The sequence below is a fragment of the Zea mays genome, chromosome 10, assembly GCF_902167145.1.
Source record: "Zea mays cultivar B73 chromosome 10, Zm-B73-REFERENCE-NAM-5.0, whole genome shotgun sequence".
NCBI lineage: Eukaryota > Viridiplantae > Streptophyta > Magnoliopsida > Poales > Poaceae > Zea > Zea mays.
The window spans coordinates 138,051,895-138,062,664 of record NC_050105.1 but is presented as its reverse complement, the minus strand read 5'-3'; positions in this window follow the sequence as shown (position 1 = coordinate 138,062,664).

Genomic DNA, 10,770 nt, shown 5'->3' with positions numbered 1-10,770 from the left:
CGAGATCATTGGCATAGGCGCTAGGCAGGCGTGATGCGTGGAGTGCGCGTAGCAAACCATGTGTGGAAGAAATGTCTGTGATATCCTGGACCCTGGGATGGTGATATCCTTGCCCAATGCTTAATAAAATTAATAGAGTATCCATAGCAATAAGGCTCATCTTATTTTTCGAAAACCTGTCTCGAAAGAACCTCCAAATTAAGCGTGCTTGACTTGGAGCAATTTGGTATGAGTGACCGTCTGGGAAGTTTTCTCGGGTGCGCATGAGTGAGGATAAAGTGCGCATAAAAGACTCGGGTTGGTTTGTAGGGACAATATATAATTCTAGAGAGCTTCCAGAAGTAAGTACCGCCGGTCCAGGAGTGGACAGGGTGTTACAAGTGGTATCAAAGACGACCCTCGAGGTTTCACAGGCGTGTGTGGGCTAGGGGGTTCGGGTGTATGGCGCATGACGCATGTGGGCCTGGAGTGGTTACATGGCATGGTATATTTTTTTGACAGAGGGGATCACCCTCTATTTCTTACGAAATAGAAAGAGACTTTAGTTCTTACAAAACCATAGAGACTCCCAGAATTTTAAAGCCGACAAGACACACAACTATTAGCTACGCTGCACCAATACCTGAAAGGACCATACGACTAGTAACAGCACAGAATCAGCACAAAGCTGACCAAAAACATAGATCGCTAAGACCAAACTAGAGTAGCAAGCAACTAAACAACTTTAGCAACGATCTAGCCCAAAGTTTTTGTAGCCTGGAGCTACCGGGGGGGGGGGGGGGGGGAATTACATCAATCACAGAGTAGGTGGATCAAAATAGCCAGACCACAACAGAAACTTCATTGAATTCGTCTGTCGACTGGCTTCCAACCACGAGTCTTGCTGTAGATCTCACTTGTCATCCTTCTGATTTTGAGGCTTCCTTGCTCCACCAATTTTCTTTCCTTCTTTTTCTGACGGATAGCCCAAGCATCAATCCAATAGCAACAAGAGAAAATCACGTTAGTCGGATCATCAATTTGGTTAGCTTCGAAGCAGCAGTCATTACGACAACGCCAGATCGCCCAAATGACAGCTCCACAACCAAAAAGGACCAGATTTTTTTTAGTTTTGTTAAAACTGTTAATCCATGGTCCAAACATATCATCAATATTATTGGGAATAGAAATTAAGCCAAGAGCTGAGTAAACTATTCTCCAAATAAATCTAGCAACCGAGCACTGAAAGAACAAATGATCTATGGACTCCGGAAATCCACAAAAAGTATAGTCCAGATTACCCTTCCACTTTTTTTGAACAGATTATCCTTGGTTAAGATCTTTTTATGCATAACAAGCCACAGAAAAGCTTTGATTTTGTGTGGGAGTCTAGTCTTCCACAAGAAGTTAGAAGACACAGAAATCTGAGAACACTTGCTTTCTTTATAAAAAGAATTAACAGAGAAACCTTTATTACCCAGAAGCCACACTGATTTATCTTCCTCCTCAGAAATAGCAGTATTATTACAATGTGTAATAAGGTTATTATAATCATCTTCTAAAGCACCACAAATCCTTCTTCTAAAATTCACAGCTCTAAAATCCGAAGAAAAAGCCTTATCCACTGTGATATCTTTATCATAAGCAATATCAAACAAGGTAGGATATTTAGAAGACAATGGTTCTAAATCACACCAAATATTGTTCCAAAAGCTGGTGGTTTGCCATTACCTACTTTTTTTACAAAACTTGTAAAAATTGTCTCTAACATCCAGAATACCTTTCCAAAAGTGAGAATCACTTTGTCTTTTTTTCAATGAAATAATAGGTCTTCCTTTAATATATTTATGTCTGATAATGGTCTGCCATAATCCATTCGAATTCTCCAACTTCCAAATCCACTTAGCAAGAAGCGCCTCATTCATCTTGTGTAAATCCAAAACCCCAAGGCCACTATGACCTCTCGGAGAACAAACCATATTCCAATCAGCCAGATGATATTTCCTTTTATTATGACCTCCTTGCCATAAAGCTTTTTTCTAAAAAGATCCATTTTCTTCACTATGTTCTTGGGAGCTTTATACATCGAGAGCATGTATAGTGGGACATTGGTAAGACTACTATTAATCAAGACTAACCGACCACCCAAACTAAGGAATTTTCCTTGCCAAGAACCCATTTTTTCAACTTTCTCTACTGTGGGCAACCACAGGGACTTGCAAAGTTTTTTATCATCAATCGGAACCCCCAAATACTTCATAGGAAGACAACTATGAGGGCATGTAAAAATGTCAGCATACCACATTTCCTTATCAACAACTTTACCTAAACAGAAAATTTCACTTTTATGAAAATTAATCTTGAGACCAGACATCTGTTCAAATAAGCAAAGAATAAACTTAAGATTTCTGGCTCCCTCCAAATCATCTTGAAGCAAGAAAATGGTATCATCAGCATATTGCAAGCAGCAACAACCATTAGGAATAATATGAGGAATGAGCCCTCTGATAATACCTTCATCCTTGGCTTTTTGAACCATACATGCAAGCCCATCTGCAGCAATATTAAAAAGCAGGGGGGAGAAAGGATCACCTTGTCTGACACCTTTGTGAGTGGTAAAATAAGGACCAACCCTGTCATTTGTCTTGATGGCCACTTTACCACCTCTAACAGTTCTCATTACTCAATCACACCATTTGCCACCAAATCCTTTTTTAATCATCATATGATGAAGAAAGTTCCAATTAACCTTGTCATAAGCTTTCTCAAAATCCACCTTAAAAATCACCCCACTCTGCTTCTTCCTTTTCACCTCATGTATAATCTCATGGAGAGATACCACTCCATCCATGATGTATTTAACCTTGATAAAACCACACTGAAAATCACTAACCACATTATTGATACAACAGGCCAATCTGTTGGTCAGAACTTTGGTAATAATCTTATAACACACATTAAGCAAGCAAATTGGTCTGAAAGCTTTGATGTCAGTAGCATTAGGAACTTTGGGAATAAGAGTCACCATTCCAAAATTAAGTCTCTCAATGTTGAGAGCGCCATCATGAAAATCTTGAAAGAGGTTAAACAAATCACTCTTAATCGTGTTCCAAAATTCCTGAAAAAATTCAGCTGGGATGCTATCAGGCCCAGGAGCTCTATTATGTTTCAAAGAGAACACCACCTCTCTAATTTCCTCCATATCAAACAGTCTGGTCAGGCTATCTCTGTCAGTATCATCCAACATTTTCATATTCAAATGACTCAAAGAAATACTAGATTCTTGAGAAGGACCAAAAAGATTTTTGTAAAAAGAAGTCGCCAGATGATTAATTTCATCTTCCTCTTGAGCGACCTTGTCTTCATGAGTAAGAGTCATAATTTTAAGCTTCCTTCTCTTATACTTGGCTAATAAATGAAAATATCTTGAATTTTCATCACCATCCAGGATGAATTTATCACGAGCTCTCTGTTTGAGCTTTATTCCTTCCTCATCAACTAATTTTTTAAGAGTCAATTCAAGGTCAAGTTTCTCCATCCTGTCCTTTTCCGAAAGACCAACCACTTCACTGATATTGTCAAAAATGTCTATTTTTGCCAACAACTCTTTTTTCATTTTTTTAATGTCCTTCGACATTAATATTCCAACCTTTGAGCATTTGTTTCAAGCGTTTAATTTTTGTTTTCCAAATGTCAATACTACGCTTAGCCTTTACTGGGAGAGACCAATTGTCTATCACTTTTTTGTGAAAATCTGGTCTAGCCTTCCAACATAACTCATATTTGAAAACTCTGCTGCCAGTAGGGATAACATCCGTTCGAATGCATAAAGGAACATGATCAGAGAAGGACCTATTCAAGCCATGAACATTAATATTGTTATAAGCAAGATCCCACTCAGGACTAGCCAGAAATCTATCCAACTTTTCAAAAGTAGGGTCAATCCGATTATTAGACCAAGTGAACAACCTATTGTTCAAGTCAAACTCCAAAAGACCATTTTGCTCAATGATACTGTTAAAGAGAAAGCTCCACTTATTAACACCACCAGGTTTATTTTTCTCTTCAGCTTTTCTTATAATATTAAAATCGCCTCCAACGAGCAAAGGAACACGACTTCTTGAGCAAAAAGACGATAGTTCACATAAAAATCTGCTTTTGTTCTCCTTCTGAGCAGCACCATACACGTTAACAAAGTTCCAAATGAGATTTTTTTTCTATGAAAAATCAAGGTGCGAATCATGAATTCACCAGTTTTGTGTTCTCTCACATCAAACACATCAGTATTAAAACCCACTAATAAACCGCCAGATCTGCCATTAGGCGAGGCAAAAAACCAAGCAAAAAGTTTACTACCAACCAGCGAAGCCAACAAAGAATCACTGAAAGGGGAGGTTTCTGGATTAGGGTTGACCGACGAGGACATCGGTCTTCTAAGGGAATGGATTGTGATATACTGGCCATTGAGATGGTGATATCCTGGCCCAAGACTTAATAAAATTAATAGAGTATCCATACCAATAAGGTGCATCTTTTTTCGGAAGCCTGTCTCGAAAGAACCTTCAAGTTAACCTTGCTTGGCTTGGAGCAATTTGTGATGGGTGACCGACCGGGAAGTTTTCTTGGGTGCGCATGAGTGAGGACAAAGTGCGCACAAAAGACCCAGGTTGGCCTGTGAGGACAATATATGATCATAGAGAGATGTCGGAAGTAAGTATCGCCGGTCCAGGAGTTTACGCTTCCCTAAATCCATCAAATAAATTACACCCACACATACCACACTCTCAAAACAAACGGTTCAGATCGCTGAATAATTCTCCCCACTTAAATCCAAGGGCTAAAATTATTCGAATCATCCTTTATCTCTTATCTCTCTCCCTCCCCCTCTACATGACCCTGCCACCCCTCCCCCTCCCTCACTCGTGCCACCGACACCAGCCCCTCTCCCTCTCCTCCCCTCCCTAGGACAATAAGGCCACCAGTCGATGATGAGTGAAGACATGACGTGACATAGCTCCTCGATTTGTGGTGATCCAAAATAAGGTCTTAAGTGTAAAACATTGGATTATAATTAATAACTGCAACATGTATTAGGTGTTTATTTGTAATATGTTTGATCGCGATTACTAAATTAGTGTAACACCCACTTTGTAATTTGCTAGAAATAATACCAATAGAGAAACAATTTCTCTTTATGTGAGTTTGACCTTTTATGCATCATCACATGTGAACACCATCTTTAAAAACAAATCATAAAAATAAATACCACTAAATCATGCAACATGCTGGAGTTTAATGTTTGTGCATTTAATGAAAAGAGTAATACCACTAATAGAAATAAATTAGTGGCAAAAGCAAGGATTTAATACCTAATCTGAGAGTTTGAAAAAGAGAAGATATATAAAATATAAAGAAAGTTTATATATATTTCCAAACTTAGTAACTTAAGGCCACAATATAACTTGAAGATAAATGTGTCACAAGTTTGAATTTAAATTAGGATTTAAATTTGAATTTGTGAAATAATAGAGAAAGAGGAAAATAAAAGGAAAAGGAAATAAAAATAGGAAAACCGGTACTGGGCCCAAAGTGAACGAAGCTCAGCCCACTACCACTGATCTTCCCTCCACGCGAGCCCAACACCAGGAAAACCGGCGCCGACATGTGGGACCGCACTGTCATACGCTGGCGTGTGACCATGTTTCACTGCGTTCGCAGGCCCTCGGAGCAGACCCTCAATCGCGCTCCTCCGTCTCACTGTCAGATGGACCGGTTTTGTCAGGATCGCCCCTAACAACTCGCCGCACCGGCCGGAGTTGTTGACCATGGACGCGATTATCGCGGTACCAACTGCACCTCGGACCATGGCCTTGACCTGAGTATAAGACTCCGCACGCTGCACTCACCGGACCCTACTTCCTTATCCCCCATCTCTCGCATACCGCCGTTGCGCCGCCACGATCCGCTCAGGATCAACTCGCTGCCGCATCCGCCTCCCGCGTACGTCGCCGTCGGGCAGCCCGTGGGTGACCGGGTGTGTTCGTAGGACATCTGGGATCGAGTGTGGATCAACCAGCTGGTCCCAAATCGATCGGCTCCGGTGGGATTCCTCGTCGGAGTTTTGCGTCCGCGGCGGGCTGCGTCTCGTCGTGGCCAGAGATGCTGACGCGCCGATAGGAGGTGAGACCTCGCTCCTAGCATTCCCTGCGTCGTTACCTTCGTATTCGGCTAGTTGGTAGTATAGAGGTTGGCTCTAGTGGCCACTTAGGCTACTCGCCGGCCGGGTCACCACCGCGTGTGCGGGCGGCGCCACCGTGGACCGTCGGGAGGAGGAAGACTGCGTGTCGATCGTAGATCTGAGAACCGACGGTTAAGATTAGATCACAACTTACCCGTTCGCGCGATCAAACTGGCACCGTAGATCTGCTATCCCTCGGCTCAGATTAGCTCTAGTATCATTGAACCATGGCCGTGGATCTCGGATCCAGCGGCTAATAGTGCGTACCGGTTCATATAGAATTGTTTTAATCTCGGCCGTCCGTGGTTGATCTCGCGGCCGTAATAACCCCGTACCCCTTCGGCCGCGTGTTTTGTAAAAGAAACCCTGGTAAACCGAGGAATAAACCCGCCGTCCAGAGGGTGCTATTCACTGTGTCTTAGAAATTTTACCCCGGGGCCCCTGACCTTTCTGGTAAATGAGGCCCAGTCCAGAATAGTTTTTAACCCGAGAATTTAAATTGCAAATTGATTTTCAATGTATAAATAATGTCTAGAACTTATAAAATCCATAGAAAATGCATATGAACTCCAAATTACTCCATTCCAGTTCCTAAAATTTTATAATTGTATTCTCTATCATTTAGAGCCTCTGTTTTGTCATGAAAACAATATTAAGACTTATTTCTCACTTAGTCCTATTTTAAGCACATAAAACCTTTGAAAATTCATAACTTAAAATCTATAACTCCAAAAATTATGATTCCTGTTCCTAGGATTTTATTTTAATATGTAGAATATTGCTGTGTATTTTGTTTATATGTTTGGTGTAATGTTAATTTCTCTATATGCACTGTGCTTGTTTGTATTGTGGCGAGTAGAAGAGCCCGTGACCGAGGATCCTGGTGAGCAGCAGGTTGAAGTAGCTGAGCATGAGCTCATTGAAGGCAAGTTGTGCCCTTGACCACTTTTTACCCAATAATGTTCTTTAATATCATTTATCCATGCATAGGTTAATTTTGATGGGACCCGATAGGTCACCCTAGATTGTTTATCTCATTACCTTGTTTACCCCTGAATCACTTGGGTAGTTTGCTATTGCTTTACATGGTTTTGGGATAATCATTTATCATATCTATGTTCCAATTCTTTTTGTTATTCTATTTATGTTCATGATGAGATCATTAATGTTAATTGGAACATAGAGCTTAACTTGAGTAACACGTGCCACCACAAGGGTTTAATGGGACGCCCTTGGCTGACTAATTAGGAAAGCTAGTGGAAGACTACCTTACCCGAAAGGGGCAAGGGTAGTAGGGGAGTGGTCAGTGTAGGGAGGTCCTTGGTTGATTTTGCTGCGATGGCGGTCAGACAAGAACCCTGCATTGGAGCTTCCTATAAACTGTAGCGGGTTTTCGGAAGCTAGTGGATCTTTGTAAAGGCCTCGTAGTGTTGCCCTGCTGCACTTCCTAGGTAGAGGTGTATGGGATTCGCGACCCCTTGGCAGATGGGTAGCATGACTTGTGGGTAAAGGGTACAACCTCTGCAGAGTGTAAAACTGGTATACTAGCCAAGCTCACGGTCATGAGCAGCTCAGGACTCTCTGATGTTTAAACTATGGAACTTAAATTCAATTTGGTCATTCACATATGCATGGGTTTGTTATTAATTTTGTTCTATTACTTTATTTATGGTTTGGTATTTACTTACACTTAGTCAATTGCTAATAAAAGTTGGACCAACTACTTAAAAGCAATGCTCAGCTTTAACCCCTATCATTGATTAGCCTTACACATCACATGAACTCACACCTTTGTGAGTTTATGCCCACTGGTTCCCCACAACTTGTTGAGCTATGATCATGTGTGAGCTCACCCTTGCTGTCTCACACCCCCCCCACAGGAGAAGAGCAGGTGGTTCAGGAGGAGCCACAAGGCGAGGAATATGATCTGATCTAGGTGGCGTTTCTCAGTTGACGTTGCGCCGACGATCCTTAGTTCGTTTTATCTTTATTACTTTATTTTGTAATAAGTCTTCCGCTATGTAATAAATACTCTGATGTTTTATGACATTTATCTCTATACACTCTGTTATTATATATGTTGTCTTCTTGGCGCATGTATGAGATGCACCTGGCTTTGTTCCTTAAAGCCGGGTGTGACAGAAGTGGTATCAGAGGAAATGTTGACTGTAGGACGAAACCTAGATAGAAATGGATAACCCTCACTTACTTACCTTACTCTGATTCATTCTATACTTACCTCATCTTGGTCTTGTCTCACCTTTTGCTATTCTACTCTGATCATTCTTACCTCTCTACTCTAAGACAAGATGGATTTCACACCTTGGAATCCTACCACTATGATCTTTTTAAGAGATAGGGAACCCAAGAAAAAATTTAAAACTATCATCTTTAAAAATGTTGTTTGATTGTTCTGATGTCAAATGTCTGATTTGCTTCTTTGATTGATTGATATATTATATGTGGACATCTTAGCATGTACCACCATAAGGTATTGAATTAGCTATGGTAGGTAAAATATTAATCTGCTTAGCTAATAAAATTCCCCAAAGTAACATGCTTCGTAATTACATGCCTTGTCTACAATCCTTTCTTCCTTACCCTGTGTTCCTAACCCAGATGGACTACCCTATACTGTTAGAAGAGAGCAGTATAGACTTGATCCTTGGTATGTCATGGTTAAGAAAGGCAAAGACAGTTTATACACTATGGTAAGGGAACCATAGAACTCACCAGTTCCAAAGGACAGAGATTTGAAGTTGAAGTTACAACAACTACCACCATCAGACTAGTGGCATTCTGAGTAAATGAGAAGTTTGTTGGTGACAACATCCGTGTGGTTAGGGATTTTCTAGATGTCTTTCCAGAGGAGTTATTAGGGATACCACCTGATAGAGAAGTTGAGTTTGTTATTGATCTCTTACCTGGAACCGCCCCTATTTCTAAACGGCCATATAGGATGTCCATAGAGGAGTTGAAGGAACTTAAGAAGCAGTTAACTGAGTTACAAGAGGCTGGGTACATTCGTCCGAGTTCCTCACCTTGGGGAGCGCCGGTTCTGTTTGTACAGAAGAAGGATGGATCGCAGCGGATGTGTGTGGATTATAGATCCCTTAATGATGTTACTGTGAAGAACAAGTATCCGTTGCCGCATATTGAGGATTTATTTGATCAGATGAGAGGTGCTAGAGTATTCTCGAAGATTGATCTCCGATCCGGGTACCATCAGATGAGGATTAGGCCATCGGATATTCCCAAGACGACTTTCTTGACTCGATATGGATTATATGAGTTCACTGTTATGTCGTTTGGATTAACCAATGCACCCGCTTATTTTATGAACTTGATGAATAAGGTGTTTATGGAGTATTTGGACAGATTCGTCGTGGTATTCATCGACAATATTCTTATCTATTCCCAGAGTGATAGCGATCATGAGGAACATCTAAGGTTGGTGCTACAGAAGCTACGAGATAACCAGCTATATGCCAAGTTTAGCAAGTGTGAGTTTTGGATTGGCGAGGTGCCATTTCTTGGTCATATTATTTCTAATGGAGGAATTTCAGTGGATCCTGCTAAGGTCAAGGAGATAATGGAGTGGAGAGTACCCACTACAGTTACTGAGATTCAGAGTTTCTTGGGATTAGCAGGCTATTATCGGAGATTTATTGAAGGATTTTCTAAGATTGCTAAACCTATGACTTCGCTTTTGGAGAAAGGAAGAGAATTTAAGTGGGACGATAAGTGCCAAGATAGTTTTGATCAATTGAAGAAGAGATTGATGTCGCCACCAGTATTGGTTATGCCAGACCTACATAAAGGATTTGATATCTATTGTGATGCATGTGGCCAAGGCTTAGGATGTGTGCTCATGCAAGAAGGACATGTGATTGCCTATGCGTCTCGTCAGTTACGGAGACATGAATTGAACTACCCTACGCATGACTTGGAATTGGCAGCTGTTGTGCATGCGCTTAAGATTTGGAGACAGTATATCATGGGGACCAAGTGCCAAGTATATACGGATCATAAGAGTCTGAAGTATATATTCACTCAGAAGGATCTCAACCTTAGGCAACACCGTTGGTTGGAGCTTATTAAGGATTATGATTTGGAGATTCACTATCACCCGGGCAAGACAAATTTGGTTGCAGATGCCTTGAGTCGAAAGGAGCATGTTCATTCAGCCATTGTTGCCCAGCTACCCGATGAGATTGTTGAGGATTTCAGGAGACTTAACCTGGGAATAGTTGCTCATACTGAAGGAGTTACTATTGATGTGGAACCTACTTTGGAGCAAGAAATCCGCAAAGGTCAACTTGATGATGCTAAAATAAAAGAGATTAAGGATCTGATTACTGAAGGTCGAGTTCCGGAATTTACGGAAGATGAGCAAGGCACTGTATGGTTCAAGGACAGGATGTGTGTTCCTGATATTGAAAGCCTTCGAGAGACTATATTGAAGGAGGCCCATGACTCGGATTATTCTATTCATCCTAGTAGTACCAAGATGTATCAGGATTTGAAGCGGAAGTATTGGTGGTATGGATTGA